The sequence below is a fragment of the Phoca vitulina genome, unplaced genomic scaffold, assembly GCF_004348235.1.
Source record: "Phoca vitulina isolate PV1807 unplaced genomic scaffold, GSC_HSeal_1.0 scaffold11, whole genome shotgun sequence".
Taxonomy (NCBI): Eukaryota; Metazoa; Chordata; class Mammalia; order Carnivora; family Phocidae; genus Phoca; species Phoca vitulina.
The window spans coordinates 17,269,682-17,291,195 of NW_022589714.1; the positions used below are offsets into that span (position 1 = coordinate 17,269,682).

Consider the following 21,514-nt stretch of genomic DNA (forward strand, 5'->3'; position numbering starts at 1 on the left):
GAAAGAAAGAAAGAAAGAAAGAAAGAAAGAAAGAAAGAAAGAAAGAAGGAAGGAAAGGTAGGTAGAGGTTGTTGGATAATAAGGTCTTCTGAGAAAACACTATTTAATCATAATCTGAGGGAGGAAAAGGAGGGAGTCATGCAGACAACCAAATATGACAAATACATTATGAACTTTCCTGAGGAAGCAGACATTCACTCTTTTGATCAAATCAAATGATTAGACTAATACATTTACTCTGGAAAGTGCATTGACATTGTCCTGTGCAAAAATTATTTGCTATTGCATACTTGATATTGAAGATACACAAGACTGTAACAAATGAATTAAAGTTTAAGTGCATAATATATTATAAGATTGCATAGTAATAAGAAATAAAATATAAGTAACATGGGAAAATGCAGATATTTTAGTGTAAAAAAAGCTGTGCAGAGATACATAATTTTTTGTTTATGAGGCAAATATTTTTTTTTAAGATCTTCCTGTAATTACAATGATCTGATAGTACAGGAAAAGACAAAGCATCAAATTATTGTTAATTCCATCGAGTAAACTCTAGAAGTATATTTGAAATAATTACACTTTATTTAAAGCTGGTAAAGTAAGTTGTTGTACACCTGAGCAGGATGAAATCCTCTGTGTGTAGCTTTTATTTGTCACAGCAAATCTGCAAATAAGTAGAGACAACCATCAGCAAGTTAGTGAAGTCCATGGATTTTTGTCTTCAGAGTTTCCAGGTCCTGCCCGATTTCTAAGTTGTTTTTATTTACATCACAAACTCTTATATAGCATGTGCTGTATGTCAGGCACTAAGTGATTTTCAGTGGTGGTGGTGGTGCTGCTAGTGATAATATCAATGTTACTGTTTTAGATATAGCTAAGGACCAGATATTATGCTTCATTTGATCTCCTTAGCAACTTCATGCGGTAAATAGTACATTTTCTCATTTTTCAGAACCAGATACTACAATTTAAATATGTGATGTCACTTGCCCACCATGACAGCTAGGAAGTAGTAAAAATGATATATGCAATACTAGATCTGTCTGACAATACCAATTTCAATCATATATGAGAAGACAAAGTAAAAACATACTTATAGGATAAAGGGCACTTAAATTATATTTTATGTAAGGCCTATTTTGAAGGTAAACTGGAAGTAGCCATTTGGGGGTAATATGTGTTTGAGGAAGAGAAAGCAGAGATGCGGGATGTTTGAGTTTCCAAGCTTTGTAAAGAGGACCAGTGAGGCCCTGCCTCAGTTGAGCTGCTGGAGCCTGTTCCCAGGATAGTTCTCAGAAGCTGGCTTAGCTCAGGCTTGCCCAGCTTCCCTCCCCATCCCCCTCACATTTCCCTACTCAAGAGTAGGTCAAACTTTTGTTCCTGTCTCATTATGGTAAGCCTCTATGTATTAGTTTTCTATTGCTGTTGTAACAAATTACCAAACACTTAGTGGCTCAAAACAACAGACATATATTCTATTATAGTGCTAAGGGTCAGAAATCCAAATGGGATGCACTTGGCTAAAATCAATGTCCGCAATGTGTGTTCCTTCTGGAAGCTCTAGTGGAAAATCTGCTTCCTTGCCTCTTCTAGCTTCTAGGGGCCGCCTGCATTCCCTGGTCCATGGTTCTGCATGACTCTGACATTTGCTTCCATTGTCATATCTTTTCTTACTCTCCTATCTCCTTCCTTGCCTTATAAGGACGCCTGTGATTATGTTGGATTTATCCAGATAATCCAGAATAATCTCCTGGTCTCAAGAGCTTTAACTTAATCACATCTGCCAAATTCATTCTGCCATGAAAGGTAACATAGCCACAGATTCTGGAGATCAGGAGGGTCACATCTTAAGAGGCCATTATTCTGCCTACCACACTCTTCCTTAGCTGTCTTCTTAGTTTTCAGTACTGGACACAGTTGACGTTTTATCTGAAATTGAGTAATACTTCCAAATATCTTCCCTTCCCCCAGACATCTTAGAATATTTCCTGGGCCATTCTCCTGTGGTCCCTGCTTTTGGTTATGATGTTTGAGTTTTAGTCAAATGTAGTCCAATTAATTTGCCTTTAAGTGCTCTTGATTGATGGCTTTTTAAAGGATGACTTCTCTAAAAAAATGTGTCTCTTGATGTATTACCCTAGAAAAATCAAATCCATGCCTAATCACCAGGAAAATGACTTTAGTTAGCTTAAAGTTGTAAGTCAAACAAATATATTTTGTCCCATGATCAATCATTTTTAGCTTTAGCACAACCATATTGTGATGAAATACTCATCAAAAACAAAAATGCAGGAAGAAATTGTGTGTATTCCAGCTGAAAAGAGCAGAGGAATTCTTCACCTTAAACTGCATCTAGATATTAAAGTAAAGGTCACTAACCACACACCCTGGTGCATAAGAGGTGTGTGGGCACTCAGCCAAGACCTGCCATCAATTCCATACCCCGAACAATGAGACACGTCAGAAGCTTGCTAGTCAAATTATCTGAAGATGTGTGCATATTCTTGATAGGTAAGCGTTCAGTGGTGGAAGTGGACTTTAAGATTCTAATGTGGAATAAAGTACCGATGTATGTGACAACATGGATGAACCTCAGAATCATGCTTAGTGAAAGAAGCCAGTCACAAAAGAACACATATTGTATGATTCTGTTTATATGAAATGTTTTAAAAAGGCAAATCTATAGAGATAGAAAGTATACTAGTGTTTGCTAAGGCTAAGGGTGGGAATGGGGAATGAATGTAAATAAACACAAGAATTCTTTTTGAAGTGATGGAAATGTTGTAAAATAGGTTGTAGTGATGGTTGCCCCGCTTTATAAATGTACTAAAAATCATTGCATTGTATATTTAAGACAGGTAAATTTCATAATATATAAATTATACCTCAATAAAGCTGTTAAAACAGAAAAGTTCAATGTTGTTTCTCTAGCCAACATTTATTTCTAAGTGCATTTCATATAAAAACTAGCATATAATGGTGTTTGGTGTGATATATCTTATAATAGAGTTATAGAGTTATAAGCAGCTTATTTGTTCAACAATAGGTATTAATTAAATTATGGCAAAATTATATGGTGAATTTGGTGTATAGAAGATGATCAAGTCATTTTCAGAAGTCTAATGAAATTAAAAAATGCTCATGGAATATTGTCAAATGAAAAAAACAGATACCAAAATCTCTATGCTTTATGACCCCAAGTTTTTATTTATTTATTTATTATTTTTATTTATTTATTTAATTATTTTTTTTTAGCCTTTTTTTAAATTTAAATTTTGTTAGTTAACATACAGTGCAATATTGGTTTTTGGAGTAGAATTCAGGGATTCATCACTTACAACACCCCGTGCTCATCACAAAAAGTACCCTCCTTAATACCTACCACCCATCTAGTCCATCCCCCACCCACCTCCCTCCACTAACCCTCAGTTTGTTCTCTGTCCTTAAGAGTCACTTATGGGTTGTTTCCATGTTTTTAAATGACATAATTATAATAGATGTGTGTCCACAATAGAGTGAATTGTTAACCCCTAAGATTGTTCCCATTACTCTTCTCATGGATCTAGACAATAGGAAGAGCCTGTGGTGGTCACTGTCACAACTGTTTTAATTCTAAAGGAATTGACACAAGGGACCAAAAGAAAACAAATATCCTGCCATTTTCTAGCACAAAGTCTTCCAGGCAGCAATAGCAGTGAATAGAACAGATGAAGATATGTGAATTTTTAATTGCTAGGGTTATTGAGACAAACCAGTAGGAGAAACAAATGCATGCCATATCGAGAAGTTCTCTTTCAGGCAGGTCTAGTTAAACCACTTTATACATAATGCAAAATCTTCTCCCCAAAGTCTCTTACTGTGACTGTAGCACAGATTCTTCTCTGCTAGCCAAGGTGTTGTCTGCTTCTACTATTTATTTCATTTGCAACTGTTTGTTTTGTTTTCATTTTTTCTCACTAAACATTTTTATAAGATACTAGCTCCATTGTTAGAAGCACAGGAATTGGGACATGCATTTTAGTCACTACAGACACTTAATTGTACTCAATTCCTTCAAAGTATGATCTTGGTCCCTCTCTCCTTGTTTCTTCATAAGTAGTTATTAACCTGTGCATTTCTGCTTTAAGGTTACTAGCTTCTCTCATGTTATTTCTACCAATTAACCTTGATAGCCTACCCTGCTCCAAGGCAGCAGATTTCCCATCTAATTAACAGTGCCAACTTATTTGCACAAAAATTACTAGAAATAAATTTTAAAATTTAATAGTGGTTACCTCTGGATGGCAGGACTACAGGTGATTTTTATTTTTAATTTATACTGCTCTGCATATGTCAAATAACTTTTCTATATTGTACAACTTCTAAAACTGTGTTTTTCACTTATAATCTAAAAGGTAATGCCAATTCATTTCTTACCCATATTTCTTTTTGCTTATTAACATTCAAAAAAATTCAAAAGAAATCTACAGTCAATAATGGTCTAGTACACAGTTTCTTAATCTCAACATTATTGAAATTTTGGGAAGAATGAAGGGTGGGAAATCGGAGGGGGAGACAAACCATGAGAGACTATGGACTCTGAGAAACAAACTGAGGGTTCTAGAGGGGAGGGCGGTTGGGGGATGGGTTAGCCTGGTGATGGGTATTAAAGAGGGCATGTACTGAATGGAGCACTGGGTGTTATACGCAAACAATGAATCATGGAACACTACATCAAAAACTATGATGTAATGTATGGTGATTAACATAACATAATAATAAAAAAATTAAAAAAAATGAAGACAAAACAAAAACAAAAACAAAAAACTAATGATGTATTGTATGGTGACTAACATAACATAAAAAAAAAAAATTTGAGGGGCGCCTGAGTGGCTCAGACGGTTAAGTGTCTGCCTTCGGCTCAGGTCATGATCCTGGAGTCCCAGGATTGAGTCCCGCATCGGGCTCCCTGCTCGGTGGGGAGTCTGCTTCTCCCTCTGACCCTCCCCCCTCTCATGCTCTCTCTCTCTCTCTCTTTCCCATTCTCTCTCTCAAATAAATAAATAAATCTTTAAAAAAAATTTTTTTGAGCTATATAATTTTTTGTTGTGGGGTTTGTCCTGTGCATTGTAAACTGCTGGGCAGCAACTTTGGCTACTAAACGACAGCGGCATTCTTCACTTGTGACAATTAGAGATATCTCCAGATATTGCCAAATATTCCCTGGGGTGGGATTGGGGAGGGAACAAAAATCACCTCTGGTTGAGAACTGCTGTTCTAATGGTTTCTTCTATGTCCTTCCTACACTGTTTTCATTGCATATTTTTCTTCCTTTAGTTTCACCATGGATGTAGGATGTGGAATCCTCTGAAAAGAACCTGGAGTCCTTAGAATGTAAATGTCCTTATGGGCCCCATGCTGTGCTCTTCCAGAAGCCAAGAACCTGCAAACAACTATCTGGGTAAATACTTAGAGCACAGGAAACTTTTATAACTAGGTGTCTCCTGCAAGTAAATTAGCCACACTTTGTCAGTGGTGAGTATTAAATCATATCAATAAAGTCAACAATCAGGAATGCAGTTCTTGTTGGAAATTACAATTCACTACATAACATTATCTGTGAAATGTGTGTGTGTGTATATATATATATCAGCTACTATATATAATACTTTTATCAGTCAGCTTGGGCTGCTCTACCAAAATACCATAAGCTAGGTAGTTTATAAACAACAGAAATTTATTTCTCACAGTGTTGGGGCTGGAAGTCCAAAATCAAGGTGCACAGATTTTAGCACCTTCTTTCTGTGTCCTCACATGGTGGACAGGGTGAGGGAGCTCTCTGAGATTTCTTTTATGAGTACTAATAATCCCACTAATTCCATTCATAAAGGCAGAGTTCTAATGGCCTATTCACCTTTCAAAGGCCCTACCTCCTAATACTATCACCTTGGGGGTTAGGATTTCAACATGAATTTTGAAGGGACACAAACACGTTCAGACTAGAACCAGTACTTACCCTTAAAATCAGTTTATATGTCCTTGGCATCTTTTACACAACTCTCTTTCCAATCCTTTTTCATAGCAAAATTTTACCTTAAGATTCTAAGGTTATTATGAACCTAAGGCAATTGCGGAATAACTTTCCTTTGTTATTTGAACATTTGATTAATAACAACATTTTTTCCTTTCCAAATATAAATAACTGGTTTGTACACTCAGATGCATGAATCATAAAAAATAAAATGCTTGTAAATTTAGTTTTAGCAGTTTTAAAACCCAATTGCTTGCTAAATCAATAATTCACAGTACATCTGTAATAATCATTGCGTAATGAGCCACAAAAAATCTGTCTTCAAGTTATGCACTGATTTTAAAAATACTTTCATCATCCAATAATACCAATGTTAGGCTAAATTCACTTCCTTTGTAAATACTGAAATACCAGATGCTTTCTTTAACTAAACAAAAGCATAAAACTTGAATAATTTATCACATGAGGCACCTAATTTTCATAGTTATATTTGAGTATTGCAAAATGATAATGATGACTTCAGATCTACTATTCTCTCTGCCCGTCACATCCTTCCCCCTTGTCTCTGCCTGGAAAAAATCTATTCTCTCTTCAAGAAACAGCTTTATTTCTCCTCTGCCTTTGTGAAATTCTTCATGACTCCCTGGAACAGAGTTAGTGGTTCCCTCTGAATTCCTATAGCTTTTTGCATCTATAATAACTCTTATTACATCGCATTTATATGGCTTCCTCCTATGTTGCTTTTCCTTCTTTGAACCTACAGTGTATCAGAGGGCAGAGATCCTTAATATTTTCATCCCTTAATAAGCATTTATTAAACACCTAATTTGGTGTAGGCATCACAGTAGTGGCTAGAGACAGAGAAAAAATATGTTTCCACTTATAAGTTGCTTACCATTCAGGAAAGAGATAGAAAAACAATTACAATACAACCAGAAAAGGGCCATGATGCAGTGGACAATAGGATGTATAGGAGTATATAGGTTGAGCATCTCCTCCCAGACAGGAATTTAGGGAAGGTTTACTGAAAGAATTGTGTTTCGACAAATAAGGATGCATCATCTGAACTGAGGAAGAGTATTATACGCAAACAATGAATCATGGAACACTACATCAAAAACTAATGATGTATGGTGATTAACATAACATAATAAAATTAAATTTAAAAAATAAATAAAATTAATTTTAATTTTAAAATATATATATTTTACTACCTTTGGCTTGATTTGCTAATTCTTTTCCTGGATTCTTGAGAAGCCATCTTTATGCAAAATTTGTTTTATAAATAAATTTAATTAAGATCTAAAAAAAAAGAAAGAAAAATTAGGGTGGACTCAGGAACAAGGGCTAGGGGAAGGTGATTTAAGCAAAGTGCTGGATCTGGGGAGCTATGCTGGTGGTTTTGGACCTCTCTGTACTTCATCTGTGCCTCCTGATTAGTTGTATCCTTAAAATTATTAGCCAGTTTTATAAGGAATAAGAGCTCTGATTCACATGAGTCTGATTTGACAATGTGATTGTATTATCTCAAAATTGAAGACAAGCAGGTAATAATTGGTTTAGAGATTTACCGCATGCTGGAGGAAGTTCCCGTTTGATAACAGAGGAGGTGAAGATAATCTCTCGAAAGTAATTCATGAGAGGAGTAAAGCCATGAAGTTATACAATAACTCTTGTGGGAATGGGAAATGGATTGATTAGAAATATGGACAAGGATCGGGAAAAGCCTGGCCAACGTTACATACCATGAGTGTCTGGTGCCCTCAATCTGCACGGAGTTTTGTCCAACAGTACTAAGCTGGATACAGGAACAGAAAAGATAGAGGACTGTGCTGATCTAAGGCTAGAGATGCAGTGCATCAGTGTAGTGTATCTGTATTCTGTAAAGGTAAGGGCCAAGAGAACAGTGGGTTTATTAAAAAACATTAAAAACCAAAGTCCAATTTATTCTTTTCACTTCCCACTCTTTCCCCCCACCCCAATGATATGAAATATAAACATAGATTGCTACTTATGGACAAACAATTCTATCCTTAATATAGAATGATCTAACTCCTTTTTTTTTTTTTAAGAGAAAGAGAGAGAGCAAGTGGGGTGGTGGGGGGGGAGCGGTGCAGAGGGAGAGGGAAAGACAATTTAAGCAGGCTCCATGCCCAGGCTAGAGCCCAACACGGAGCCCAATGCAGGGCTTGATCTCACAACTGAGTTCATGAGCTGAGCTGAAATCAAGAGCTGGGCACTTAACTGACTGAGCCAACCAGGTGCCCCAAGAATGATCTATCTTCTTATCATTTACAAGGATATTAGCCAATGACCTTCTGCACTGAAAGGAAACAATGACTTTTAAGGTCATAAGTATGGGTGGATCTCCTTATGTAGGAGGATGTAGATGCATCCCCCACAAATCATGAGCAAACTTGAGTTTTATCAAAAAAACCTTTTAGGGCGCCTGGGTGGCTCAGTTGGTTAAGCGACTGCCTTCAGCTCAGGTCATGATCCTGGAGTCCCGGGATCGAGTCCCGCATCGGGCTCCCTGCTCGGCAGGGAGTCTGCTTCTCCCTCTGACCCTCCCCCCTCTCATGCTCTCTCTCTATCTCATTCTCTCTCAAATGAATAAATAAAATCTTTTTTTAAAAAAAAAAACCTTTTAATTAATCAGAAAAGCCTACTGTTGAATACACTCCTATTCAAAAATGTGAGCCAGAGGTTGGCAAGCATTTTCTGTAAAGATCCAGATAGTAAATACTTTAGGCTTTGCAGGCCCTATTATCTCTGTTGCAACTATTTAACTCTGCCCTCGCATCAAAAAAACAGCATAGACAAAATATAAATGAGTGGACATGGCTATGTTCCAATAAAACTTTATTTACAAAAACAGGTGAAAGGCTGGATTTAGTCTACAGGTGGTAGTTTACAAACCCCTGATCTAAGATAATTTTGTTTATTTCTTTTCTGTAAAATAGGTAGTCATGTTCTAATTTATTCTTATATAAATCTTTATGTTGCTTGCTTAAATTAAGACCTACCTGTATTTCTAAGTAATGTATTTCCCCAAGAAAAAATAAAATTAAAAGACAGAGATGGCATGATTCAGTAAAACATAATGAACAGAAATGTTCATAGTTAATCATTAGCAAAATGCTTTTTGGAATCCCTAAAATTATATCTGGAAGGCCTATACAATAACAATTAGCAGATATAATAAATTTGAAATGACTAGGTTTCCAGATGGAGTACTACTTCTTGGATCTACAGAGAAATGTTTTGTGGAAGCAGCATAATTACAGATACACAGCATAACAATCCTCTAATTTTTAGGGAAATGGTCCTTAGCATATAATGACAGCTTGAATATGCTCCTTTTCAGAAGAAACTGGAAGTTATTATGCCTTAGAGTTAACTGCCATATTTTTGCATCTGATGTGGGAATAATTTAAACAACAGTTCAGTAATAATGATATTATTACAGTTTATAAAAATTCATGTTTATTAGCATGCTTTATCTTGATTTATTCCATGACATCTTATATTCACAAGAGTAACCAAATGTCAAGGCTGGAGAAGGGCGTATTCCTTCAAGAGATGACACAGCTCCAGTTCTGGCAAGCCTAGTGCTGAAGGTAGGTGTGAGGTCCTTAGGGAGTCTTCTCAAGAGAGGCAGTGAGAGTCGCAGATACCTGGAAGCAAAACAGAAGCTCCCTGGGACTACTGCCATCATCAGCACCAGAGAAGATGAGGGCAAGAAAGGAGACTCCTTGGGGAAGGCTTTGAGAGGCAATATTCTCAGAAGAAACCGTACCCAGAGTCAAATGTCTAAACACATGCCCTGAAGTCCTAGCTGAGAGGTTAGTTGTTCTAAGACACCCGCTCAGAATTGCCTTAATGCAAAGCTATTTTCCATGAATTGTATCTTCATGGAATTTAATGTATTGAAATAATTCTCACACTTCTTTCACATACTGAATTTTTAATCTCAGTTATGATCTCTTTTTTTTTTCTGATGTGCTATACCTATAAAAAGAGCAGGCATATAGTTATTCTTTAAAAAGGGAAAAGAGATGAAGAGACACTAAGACCACGTCTTACATGACAGCTGTGTTTCCTCTTTTTTGCATCTTAGCCATTTATTTCTTTTATACAGTGATATACCCAATATAGTCATGCTGGTTAAAAAAACAACAACCCTACTATCATGAGATCATCATGAAGAAACATTAGCAGGTATTATGCAATACTGCTTGAAATAATGAACTGGGTCAATATACCTGACATCTACACCTTGCTTGTTTTCTGGTCACTACACCACTGCCAAAACAGGTAAAGTATTGCTGTCTCCACGGAATGATGATATTTATAAGGAATCTTTGTTTTAACATACTGCAAACTTGTAAGCTTTAAGAAGCAGGATACTCTAAAGAAAGCATTATTGTGACAATTTGTTTTCAGGGAGATACGGGGGGAGGTGAATTAATTATAAGAAACTAGGAGGTTAGGATAGACTTTTGCAAGAAAAATCTTAATGTGTTTCCATGGGTCAGTGAGAGGAAAGGAGACAAGTGGTGGCAGGGGTGGTAGAAATTTGATTTTTTAATAGCAAACACACTTCAAAGTCCTTTGTAATACTACTGATCAGGCAAAAATAATCATAGGATAAAGAGAACAGTGTAAAAAATTACAGGGTTTATTTTTAAAGATTGAAATGAATAATTTCAGATACCTAATAAGAACATCTACAAAAAACTTACAGCTAACATCATACTTAATGGTAAGAAACTAGAAGCTTTTCCACTAAGATCAGGAACAAAGCAAGGATGTCCTGTCTCACAACTATCTTTCAACAGTGTGCTGTTAGCCCTAGCTGATGCAATAAGATAAGAAAAGTAAGTAAAAGACATATAGATTGGGAAGAAAGATATAAAACCATCTTTGTTTGCAGATGATGTGTTTGTCTCTGTAGAAAATTTGAAAGAATTTCCAAAAAAAAAAAACCCTCCTAGAACTAATGAATAAGCAATTATAGCAAAGTTCCAGAATACACAGTTAATATACAAAAGTCAATTAACTTTCCTATATACCATCAATGAACAAGTAGAATTTGAAATTAAAAACACAATACTATTTACATTAGCACCCGAAAAAGTGAAATGCTTAGGTATAAATCTAACAAAATATGTGTAAGATACACATGAGGAAAATTCATTTACTACTTGTAGGAATGCAAAATGGTACAGCCACTTTGGAACACTAAGTATACTCTATTATATGATCTAGCAATTGTGCTTTTTGGTATTTACTCATAGTACTTGAAAACTTATGTCCTCACAAAAACGAGCATGCAAATATATTTAGGAACTTTATTCATAACTGCTAAAATTTGGAGGCAACTGGGTGCCTGGGTGGCTCAGTCGTTGGGCATCTGCCTTTGGCTCAGGTCATGATCCCACAGTCTTTAGATCGAGTCCCGCATCGGGCTCTCTGCTTAGTGGGGAGTCTGCTTCTCCCTCCAACCCCCGCCCCTGCTCATGATCTCTCTCTCTCTCACACACACACTCTCTCTCTCAAATAAATAAATAAAATCTTTAAAAAATTCTTGAAGCAACTAAGATGTCCTTCAGGAGGAGAATGGACAAATAAACTATGCATATCCAAATAATCAAATATTCAGTACTAAAAGGAAGTGAGATATCAAGCCATGAAAAAACATGGAGGAACATTAAATGCATATTATTAAGTGAAAGAAGCCAATCTGAAAAGGCTACATACTAGATGATTCCAACTATATGACATTCTGGAAAAGGCAAAACTATGGAGATAGTAAAAGTATCTGTGGTTGTTGGGGGAAGGGAGGGATGAATAGGCAAAGCACAGAGAACTTTCAGGGCAGTGAAACTATTCTGTATGATACTATAATGGTGGATAAATGTCATTATACATTTATCAAAATGCATAGAATGTACACTACCAGGCATGAACTGTAATGTAAACTATGGACCTTGAGTGATAATGATGTGTCAGTGTAGGTTCATTGATTGTAACATATGTACCACTCTGGTGTGAAATTTTGGTAGTGGGGGAGGCTGTATATATGTTGGGAGAAGGAGTATCTGGAAAATCTCTGAACCTTCTCTTCAATTTTGCTGTAAACCTAATTATCTAAATAATAAAGTCTATAAAGTCTCTATATTTTTTTAAAGATTTTATTTATTTATTTGACAGAGAGAGCGAGCACAAGCAGGGAGAGCGGCAGGTAGAGGGAGAGGGAGAAGCAGACTCCCCACTGAGCAGGGAGTCCGATGTTGGGCTCGATCCCAGGACCTGAGATCATGACCTGAGCCGAAGGCAGACGCTTAACCGACTGAGCCATCCAGGCGCCCCTATAAAGTCTATATTTTTAAATGGGCAAAGGATTTAATAGACATTTCTCCTAAGAAGTTATACAAATAGCTAATAAGAACATGAAAAGATGCTCAACATCATTAGTCACTGGGAAAATGCAAATCAAAACCAGGAGATACCACTTCACACCTACTAGAATGGCCTTAATAAAAACAAAACAAAACAAAAAAAACGGAAAATAAATGTTGGCAAGGATGTGAGGAAATTGGAATCCTCATGTATTGCTGGCTGGAACGAAAATGGTGCAGACCCCATAGAAAATAGTTTGGCAGTTCCTCAAAAAGTTCAACATAAATTAGCATATGACCCAGCAATTCTACTCCTGGGTGTATAATAGCAAAGAGTGGAGTGTAGGGAGTCAAACAGATAGTTTTACATCAATATTCATTGCAGTATTATTCACAATAGTCAAAAGGTGGAAAAAAACTAATTGTTTATGAACAGATGAATGGAAAAAGAAAATGTAGTGTATATATAGAATGCAATATTACTCATCTGTAAAAAGGAGTGAAGTTCTGACACATGCTACAATATGGATGAACCTTGAAAACATTATTGCAAAATGAAATAATCCAGTAACAATTGGACAAATGTATGATTCCACTTAAATGAAATATCTAAAATAAGCAAATTCATAAAGACAGAAACATCAGAGGTTACCAGAGGCTGAGAGCAGAGGGATTATGGCTTAATGGTTACAGAGTTCCATTTGGGGTCATAAAAACATTTTGGAAACAGTGGCCATGGTCTTATAACATCGTGGATATACTTAAGACCACCGAATTGTATACTTAGAATGGTTAAAATCACAAATTTAGGTCTATATATTTTATCACAATAAAAATTCAAAAAAAAAAAGAAAAGAATTGTTAGTTATGGCCTTTTAAAAATAGGGGAAACTACTTTTCTCCCTTTCCTAAAAAGGAACATCTTATTTGAAGAAAAGTGAGTCCTTAGAAAGAAATGGCTCAAAGAAAAGTTTTCTGAGAACTACAGAAAAAGACCTAAAAGATGCCACATCACTTGTCATCAGGGAAATACAAATCAAAACCACAATCAGATACCACCTTACACCAGTTAGAATGGCTAAAATTAACAAGACAGGAAACAACAGATGTTGGCAAGGATGTGGAAAAAGGAGACCCCTCTTACAGTGTTGGTGAGAATGCAAATTAGTGCAGCCACTCTGGAAAACAGTATGGAGGTTCCTCAAAAAGTTAAAAATAGAACTACCCTTTGATCCAGCAATTGCACTATTGCATATTTACCCCAAAGATACGATGTAGTGAAAAGAAGGGGCATCTGCACCCCAATATTCATAGCAGCAGTGTCCACAATAACCAAAGTGTGGAAGGAGCTGAGATGTCCTTCAACAAATGAATAAAGATGTGGTTCATATATACAATAGAATATTACTCAGCCATCAGAAAGGATGAATACCTACCATTTACATCGATGTGGATGAAACTTAAGGGTATTATGCTAAGTGAAATAAGTCAGTCAGAGAAAGACAATTATCATTGGTTTCACTCATATGTGGAATATAAGAAATAGCGCAGAGGATTATAGGGGAAGGGAGGGAAAACTGAAGGGGAAGAAATCAGAGAGGGAGATAAACCATGAGAAACTCTTGACTCTGGGAAACAAACTGAGGGTTGCGGAAGGGGAGGTGCATGGGGGGATGGGGTAACTGGGCATTAAGGAGGGCACATGATGTGATTAGCACTGGGTGTTATACGCAACTAATGAATCAATGAACACCACATCAAAAACTAATGATGTTGGCTAATTGAATTTAAATTAAAAAAAAAAAAGATGTTTTCAGTAAAGTAGGCAAAGGGGGAAATTCCCAGTGCAGAAAATATCCTATATTTTTAAGTAGTTTTGACTCTGAATTGCCTTCCTCTATTTGTAGAACACTTAAGAGTAAAGCTAATCTTAATATTTTTTTAATATGGCTCTGATCTTGTATGTCAATAAGGCTTTATAATTATTGCCACTCAAGATACTATTTTTTAGAGATCATCTGATTGCAAAAATATTTATGAAATATAGAAAATCATTTTTTAATTCCTGCCCAATTTATCTAAAAAGTCACATGTTTGATACAAAATCACTTAGCAAAGAAAGCAGGAAGACAACTTAATAAACACTCTGAGACAATGTCCTTCATCTGAGAAAACGTAGTTTTAAAAATCAGTTTGGATTCATTTTAGATATTATTGTTTATATTTTTTCCTTTCCCATTTTTCCCCCTTTTCCCTCTCAGAAGTAGCCAGATGTTTATGTCCTCAGGAAGTTCTATGACAGGGTGAAAAGCAGAAACAACCTATGATCATTGGCTTTTGCTTTCCAGAATTCTAAGCTCTTAGAAGAACTGAGAACATGTTACGAGGATGAAAAAGGGAGAAAGGGACTTGGAGACATAGAATGTGTAAAGAGATATGGAGAGAAAGGTTTTAAAAGAGATTCTGCCAGTTTGATAGGTAGAGGCAAGAGAGAGGTTTATGGGTCTGAAGATGACAACAAAGAATCCCTATCTCCCTTCCAAAGCTGTACTTTTGGTTACGGGAATCCTTGCAGGAGGTCCTTCCATCCCAGCAAAGAGACAATTACTGGAACTGAAGAGGAGAGATGGGTACAGAGGATAGAGGTTTTACAGCCACCTGCTGGACCTCAGCTCACTCCCAATCAATGTCTTGGTTCTATATGAGACCTAGAACTATCCCCAGAGGGACAGATGTTCAATTTTCTACTAGTTCAGTAAAATGGTAGCTTTGGTTCAGATATTAAGTTGAGTTTTGAAAAAAATAAAAAGTGACTTGCACAGCTCAGTTTGTAGACAGTGATTTATGCCCACCTCAAAAGCAAGTACATATGTGCCCTACTTAATTACAAAGCTGAGTAATTGCTTTGGTGGTGAGTCCAATATATTAAATGCCTGCCATGTGCACAGTAATCTTTTCCATAGAAATATACAGCACATGGCAGGAATAATCAGAAATTTTTTTACTGGATTTTAGGGTGGCCATGGACTTTGTAATTGTGATGTCACAATCACAACTTATTTCAGAGTAATTTAGGGTTTCTAGTAATAAAACATTCTTTCATTCATTCATTCAGCAGATATTTATTGAGTACTGCTGTGTAACAAGTATTATTCCAGACTTGGGAATATCTAGTAAGTAAAACAGACAAATATCCCACTCAAGTAGAAGGAGAAAGATAATAAATGATAAATGTAAAAAATAACAAGAAAAATATAGAATTAGAATGTGGTGAGTGCTACAGAAATCAGGGGAGGGAGGTTGAGTAGACTGTAATGTTAAATAGGATGGCAAAGGAAGATTCATTGAGAAGGAGGTGAAGGAGTTAGTGAAGCATGAATGTGGCACAGAACATCCTTGGAAGAGGGAATAGCTGGAACAACAGCCCTAACTGAGTTGTGCCTGGAATATTTCTGGAACAGTGTATGTCTTGAGCAGAATGAGGGTGAGAAGAGCATAGTAATCATAGTAATACCCCTCTCTCCAAGATGTCCATCCTAATCCCTGGGACCTACAAATATGCTATGCTATATGACAAAAGGAAATTAACGTTGCAGATGGAATTAAGGTCAGTACTCAGCTGACCTTGAGATGGAGAGTGTACACTGGATGATCCAGGTGGGCCCAGTGTAATCACAAGGGTTCTTTAAAGTGGAAGAGGGATACAGAAGACTAGGTCAGCGTGCCATGATGTGAGAAGGACTCAGTGAAACCTGGCTTGATTTGAACACTGATTTGAACACTAGTGGGATACCACTAGTAGCTGGAAGAAGCAAAGAAATGGACTATCCTCTCCAGCCTCTAGAAAGAATGCAGTCCTGCTGATACCTTGATTTTAGCCCAGTGAGACCTACATCAGACTTCTGACCTAAAGAATTCTTATAGCTCTTATAGTATCTTACATAACAAATTTGTTATTTTAAACCACTAATTTTGTGGTAGTTTGTTACAAAAGCAAATAGACAATCAATACAGATAATGAAAAATAATGTGAGGGGAAAATGAGAGAGCTAGATCTTGGAGGATCTTAAATGGCATTGGACTGAGATTCTATACTAAGTGAAGAGGGGTCATTGCAGGTTTTGAAGAGAGGACTGATGTGACCTGACAGATTTTTAAAGGATCCTCATGGCTGCTGTGTTGAGACCAGATGTAAGAGAACAAAGTAAAACAGGGAGATCTGTTGGAGCTACTGCAATGATCTAAGGAAGAGATGAAGGTTGGCTCACACCAAGAGGGTAATTTTGAGGTGGTGGGAAATGCTTGGATTCTAGGTGGAGCCAGTGGGATTTCCTGACAGTGGGGATGTGGGTGTGTGTGTGGGGGGGTGGGAAAAGTTAAGGATAACTCCCAAGTGTTTGGTTTGAACAATCAGAAGGATAGAGATACCATTACTGAGATGAGGGAAGCTTCAAGTGGAGAAGTTCTAGGAGAAAGATCAGGATTTCAATTTAGGACATGCTCAGTTTGAGATACTTGTCAAGTGCTTAGGTGGCAGTGTTGAACAAGCAGTTGGATACATGTGTAGTTAGAGTTCAGGAGAAAGGTTTATGCTGGATATATAAATGTGGGCATTATAGGCTTATAGATGTATTTAGATTCAAGAGATCAGGTGATATTACCAAAGGACTGGTGTAGATAGAGAAGAGAAGAAGATCAAGGATTGAAGATTTTGGTATTGTATCTATTCCTAGGATTATGAATTTCCAGGATCATACATGAGAAATTATCATGACGAATAATTCCTTTATTTTATTCACTCTGCACAGGAGTCTGCTCAGTCAAATTTGTGTCAATTAATCAGCTTGCTAGGTAGCAAAGGTGAAATGGCCAGAGGAAACTAATATAGGCCATGTCAAAAAGTACAGATTTTTCAGACCTCGCCTTCAAATCTAATAAAGATATGAAGGCCAAGGGGTGCCTGGGTGGCTCAGTCAGTTAAACATCTGACTTCGACTCAGATCATGACCTCAGGGTCCTGGGATCCAGCCCCAAGTAGAGCCCCATGTTGGACTCCACGGTCAGTGGGGAGTCTGCTTCTCCCTCTGCCCCTTCCCCTCCTTGTGCACTCTCTCTCTCTCTCTCAAATAGATAAATAAAATCTTTTAAAAAAGATATGGATGCCAGGGCGCCTGGGTGGCTCAGATCCTTTAGTGTCTGCCTTCGGCTCAGGTCATGATCCCAGGGTCCTGAGATTGAGCCCCACATCGAGCTCCTGCCTAGGCCAGGAGCCTGCTTCTCCCTCTCCCTCTCCCTCTTCCCCTGCTCATGCTCTCTCTCTCTGTATCTCTGTGTCTCAAATGAATAAATAAAATATTTAAAAAAAAAGATACGGAGGCCAAGTTTTAGGCCTTTGAAAGAAACACTGGTACAAACAACTAGTCTCAACATAATTATATCAGGTTCCTGCCCTTTCCCTCACCTCTCTGCCTTTTCCTGTACTCTTCCTGTGGCTCTCAATCCTATATTGATTTGCATGTAGCTTGCATCTGATGCTTAACACTGACATCAGTCCATTTCACTAATACACATGAATGGAAAGTTTACCTGGAGAAAAATTGCCAGGGATGGACAAATTTTCCAATTTTAAGCAGACAATTTCATCTTAATAATGAGATTTTAGCATTTGATGGTGAATTAAAATTAAATACAATATATTTGTTTTAACTTGTGAGGAAGAGAATAAATTTTTCTGATTGAGGACTGAAATATCAAAGATAGAAGTGTTTTTTCTGATCTTTTTGTATTACATCCTTTATATAATTTAGTAATTTTATAAGCTGATTAAATTCTTAAAAATACAATTCAAGTTGTCCTTTTTCTCTTTAATAGTTACATTTATAGTTATCATATGGACAAACTTTTAATTTGTAAGATAAAATTTTAAAGTATATATAAAGAACTGAGGATTTTCACTTAAAATGAAAGCAATAGTTTATGATTAAAACATAAATTCTGGAATCACAAATTATTATAATTACACTGAACAAAACCTTAATGTTTTTAAGAAGTAGGACTTAAGGGAAATTTCTCTCTATGCCCAGTTATTTTGATAGATATGTGAAGTTTGTTGTGTTAAAAGGCGATAGCAGTACTGGTTTTAAATGCATTTAATTTTTTTTCTTTAAAAAAACACAAGTATACCTTAATGAGCTTTCATCAAATATGTTGTACAAAAACAGAATGCTCTAGAGTAATTCAGAGTGAAGTAGAAGAATATTTAATGGCAAAGTGTGGTGAATGTATTCCAATAAAAATTTATTTATGGACACTTTAATTTGAATTTCATATAATTTTCAATATCATGAAACACTATTCTTCTTTAATTTTTTTCCTAATCATTTAAATATGTAAAAACCATTCTTAGCTCACCAGCTGCACAAAAACAGGTGGTGGGCTGGATTTGACCTGTGGGCTGGATTTTGCTGACCCCAGCTTCAAACACTGTACCTCAGGACTTGGACAAATGTCCTATTTTGCAAATCCTTTCCCAATTCCTTTTCCAGCCACAGGCTGGGTCCTTTAATCAGCCTAAACCAGGCTGGCAGATTCCTGCCAAGCCAGCACCAATGTGCATTGTCATAAACATTGTTTCCTTCTAAAGAGCAATCCGTTAATATGGACAGACTTATTAGAAGAATAAGCAAAATGAAAAGAAAAAAAGCAGTGTTCTCAGCCTGCCTGTCAGTGTGAACTTATGCTAAAAGCAGTGAGTACATAGTTGGTTTTTTTTTTTATTATTATGTTATGTTAATCACCATACATTACATCATTAGTTTTTGATGTAGTGTTCCATGATTCATTGTTTGTGTGTAACACCCAGTGCTCCATTCAGGAGTACATAGTTTTTAAGCTAAAAATTAATTTAGGTCTATGCTCTATGATTGATTTTTTTAATAGTTCAATGCAGAATTTTATGTTACTTTAGTTAGCTACCGTCTTAACTCATTATTTCTGTCATGCTCTTTAAAAAACCTTTTATTTTGCCACTTAGCATGTTAACCACCCTCCTAATTCTGTTGTGTCCAGATGTACTAAGCATGGTGTGTTTATCTTCAATTAAGTTGTTGATGAAATAGTAAATATGCAGAGCCAAAGACAGAGTTATTTGAACCCTCTAATCAAGACCATGAATCAACTTCACAATTAATGTCCATATGCCCACAATGTACTCATGGAGAATCTTCCACATGCCCCAAAATGCACTGTATTTTTGGTATTTTTAAAAAGAGATAAAGTTAATTTGGTTAATATGACTTTCTCTTAGAAAATTCATGATGTTTCCAGTGAACCTCTTTATCAGTATTCACAAGCCATCTGCCTAATAAACAGTTCTAGTGTTTTACTGAGCATTTATGTTAAACCCACATTATTTCCAGCCAGAATCTGCTATCTTCCTAAACTTTGAAAATTGAAAGTTTGTTCATCTCTTATATTCTGTTGCCTCTTCCTTGATCCACAACTCCATATAATTACTAGAATTGATTATATAATCATATCTGCAAGTATTTTCAGTACCTTGGAATGAAATTCATCAAAGCCTGGAAATTCAAACTTATATAAAGCAGTTAGGCACATTTTTGTTTTTAATAAAATCAGCTGATACAATCCAAAATTATTCACGATCTGCATTTAATTCTCAATGTTTCTTCTTGGTCTCTAGTCAGACTGCCTCTTCTCTTTCTAATCTCTGCAAAATTGCCTCCTTATTTCCCAGGGTGATTTCAAAAATTGGGAGGTCAGAACCTTTAAAGTTTTCAAGAGATAACAAGTGTTGGTGAGGATATGGAGAAAAGGGAATCCTTGTGCACTCTTTGTGGGAATGTAAATTGCTACAGCCATTAATGGAAAACAGTGTGGAGGGTTTTCAAAAAATTAAAAATAGAACTACCATATGATCTAGCAATTTCACTTCTGGTTATATATCCAAAGAAAATGAAATCAGTATCTCAAAGAGGTATCTGCTCCTCTTCCCCCATGTTCACTGTATCATTATTCACAATAATAATAGCCAATAGCAATGATATGGAAACAACCTAAGTGTCTGTCAATGGAAGAATGGATAAAGAAAATGTCTCTCTCTCTCTCTCTCACACACACACACAGAGGTGTATTATTCAGCCACGAAAAAGAAGGGAATCTTGTCATTTGTGATAATATAGATGAACTTGGAGGACATTAAGCTAAGTAAAATAAGCCAGCCACAGAAAGACAAATGTTGTATGATCTTACTTATATATGGAATCTAAAAAAGTCAAACTCATAGAACCAGAGAGAAGAATGATTACTGCGGAGGGCAGGGGGTGGGGGAAATGTTGGTTAAAGTGTACAAAGTTTCAGTTATGCAGAATGAGTACATTCTGGAGACCTAATTTACAGTAAGTGACTATGGTTAATAATACTGTACTGTCTTCTTGAAATTTGTTAGGAAAGTAAATCTTAAATGTTCTCACCAAAAAAATGGTATGCATGTGAGGTGATGGTGTGTTAATTAACTTGATTGTGATAATCATTTCACAATGTATACATACATTAAGTCAGCACACCAGACATCCTAAAAAGAGTAAAAGTAAATAAATAAAATGACAACTTTCTTTCCTTCTATATACTGTGTCAAATATAAAACAGAAGCCATAAAGAAAATTTCTAATTTTTGTAGAATTGTAATATAATTTTATTAAAAACTGGACTTTGACAAGGTGAACATAGGAATCTCTGCTTCATCTATGAGGGCTCTGTGATAATCCCTCTGAATCCCATAATTCTGGAACAACACTTCTGGGGAGTTTTAAACTCAAACTATAGGCATGCATTACCTCCTGAAACATCAGCCTTTCTGTGTCTGGGCTACTGTGAGCCTCTGGGGTTCCTGATCTGGCTCCTGACAAACTGTGATTCAAGGAAGGAACCAAAATAGAAACAAGAAAACTTCATAAATTTAGACTAACCTCAATCAGCATAATCTCATAAAGATTTGCAATATTTAGGACCGAGAGGTAGGGCTTTAAATCCACACTTTTTGAGACAGGATCTGCTAAGTAAGTTATTAATATTATGC

At 36.3% G+C, this 21,514-nt stretch overlaps 1 long non-coding RNA gene across 3 annotated transcripts in view; it reads right to left on the reverse strand.

Annotated features, from left to right (window-relative positions):
- The window catches only part of LOC116635489, a 361,321-nt gene that overhangs the window by 10,901 nt on the left and 328,906 nt on the right, over positions 1-21,514 (reverse strand). Inside the window, exons 5-7 of one of the 3 annotated variants that reach the window (XR_004300176.1) lie at positions 7,759-7,893; positions 7,228-7,315; positions 584-667 (exon numbers count right to left, since the gene is read on the reverse strand). The exons of 1 other annotated variant lie outside the window; for it this stretch is intronic. This is a non-coding gene — a long non-coding RNA (uncharacterized LOC116635489). Of the gene's footprint in view, positions 1-583; positions 668-7,227; positions 7,316-7,758; positions 7,894-8,835; positions 9,691-21,514 lie in introns of those variants that run through there. One more of the 3 variants, XR_004300178.1, reaches the window with a different exon arrangement.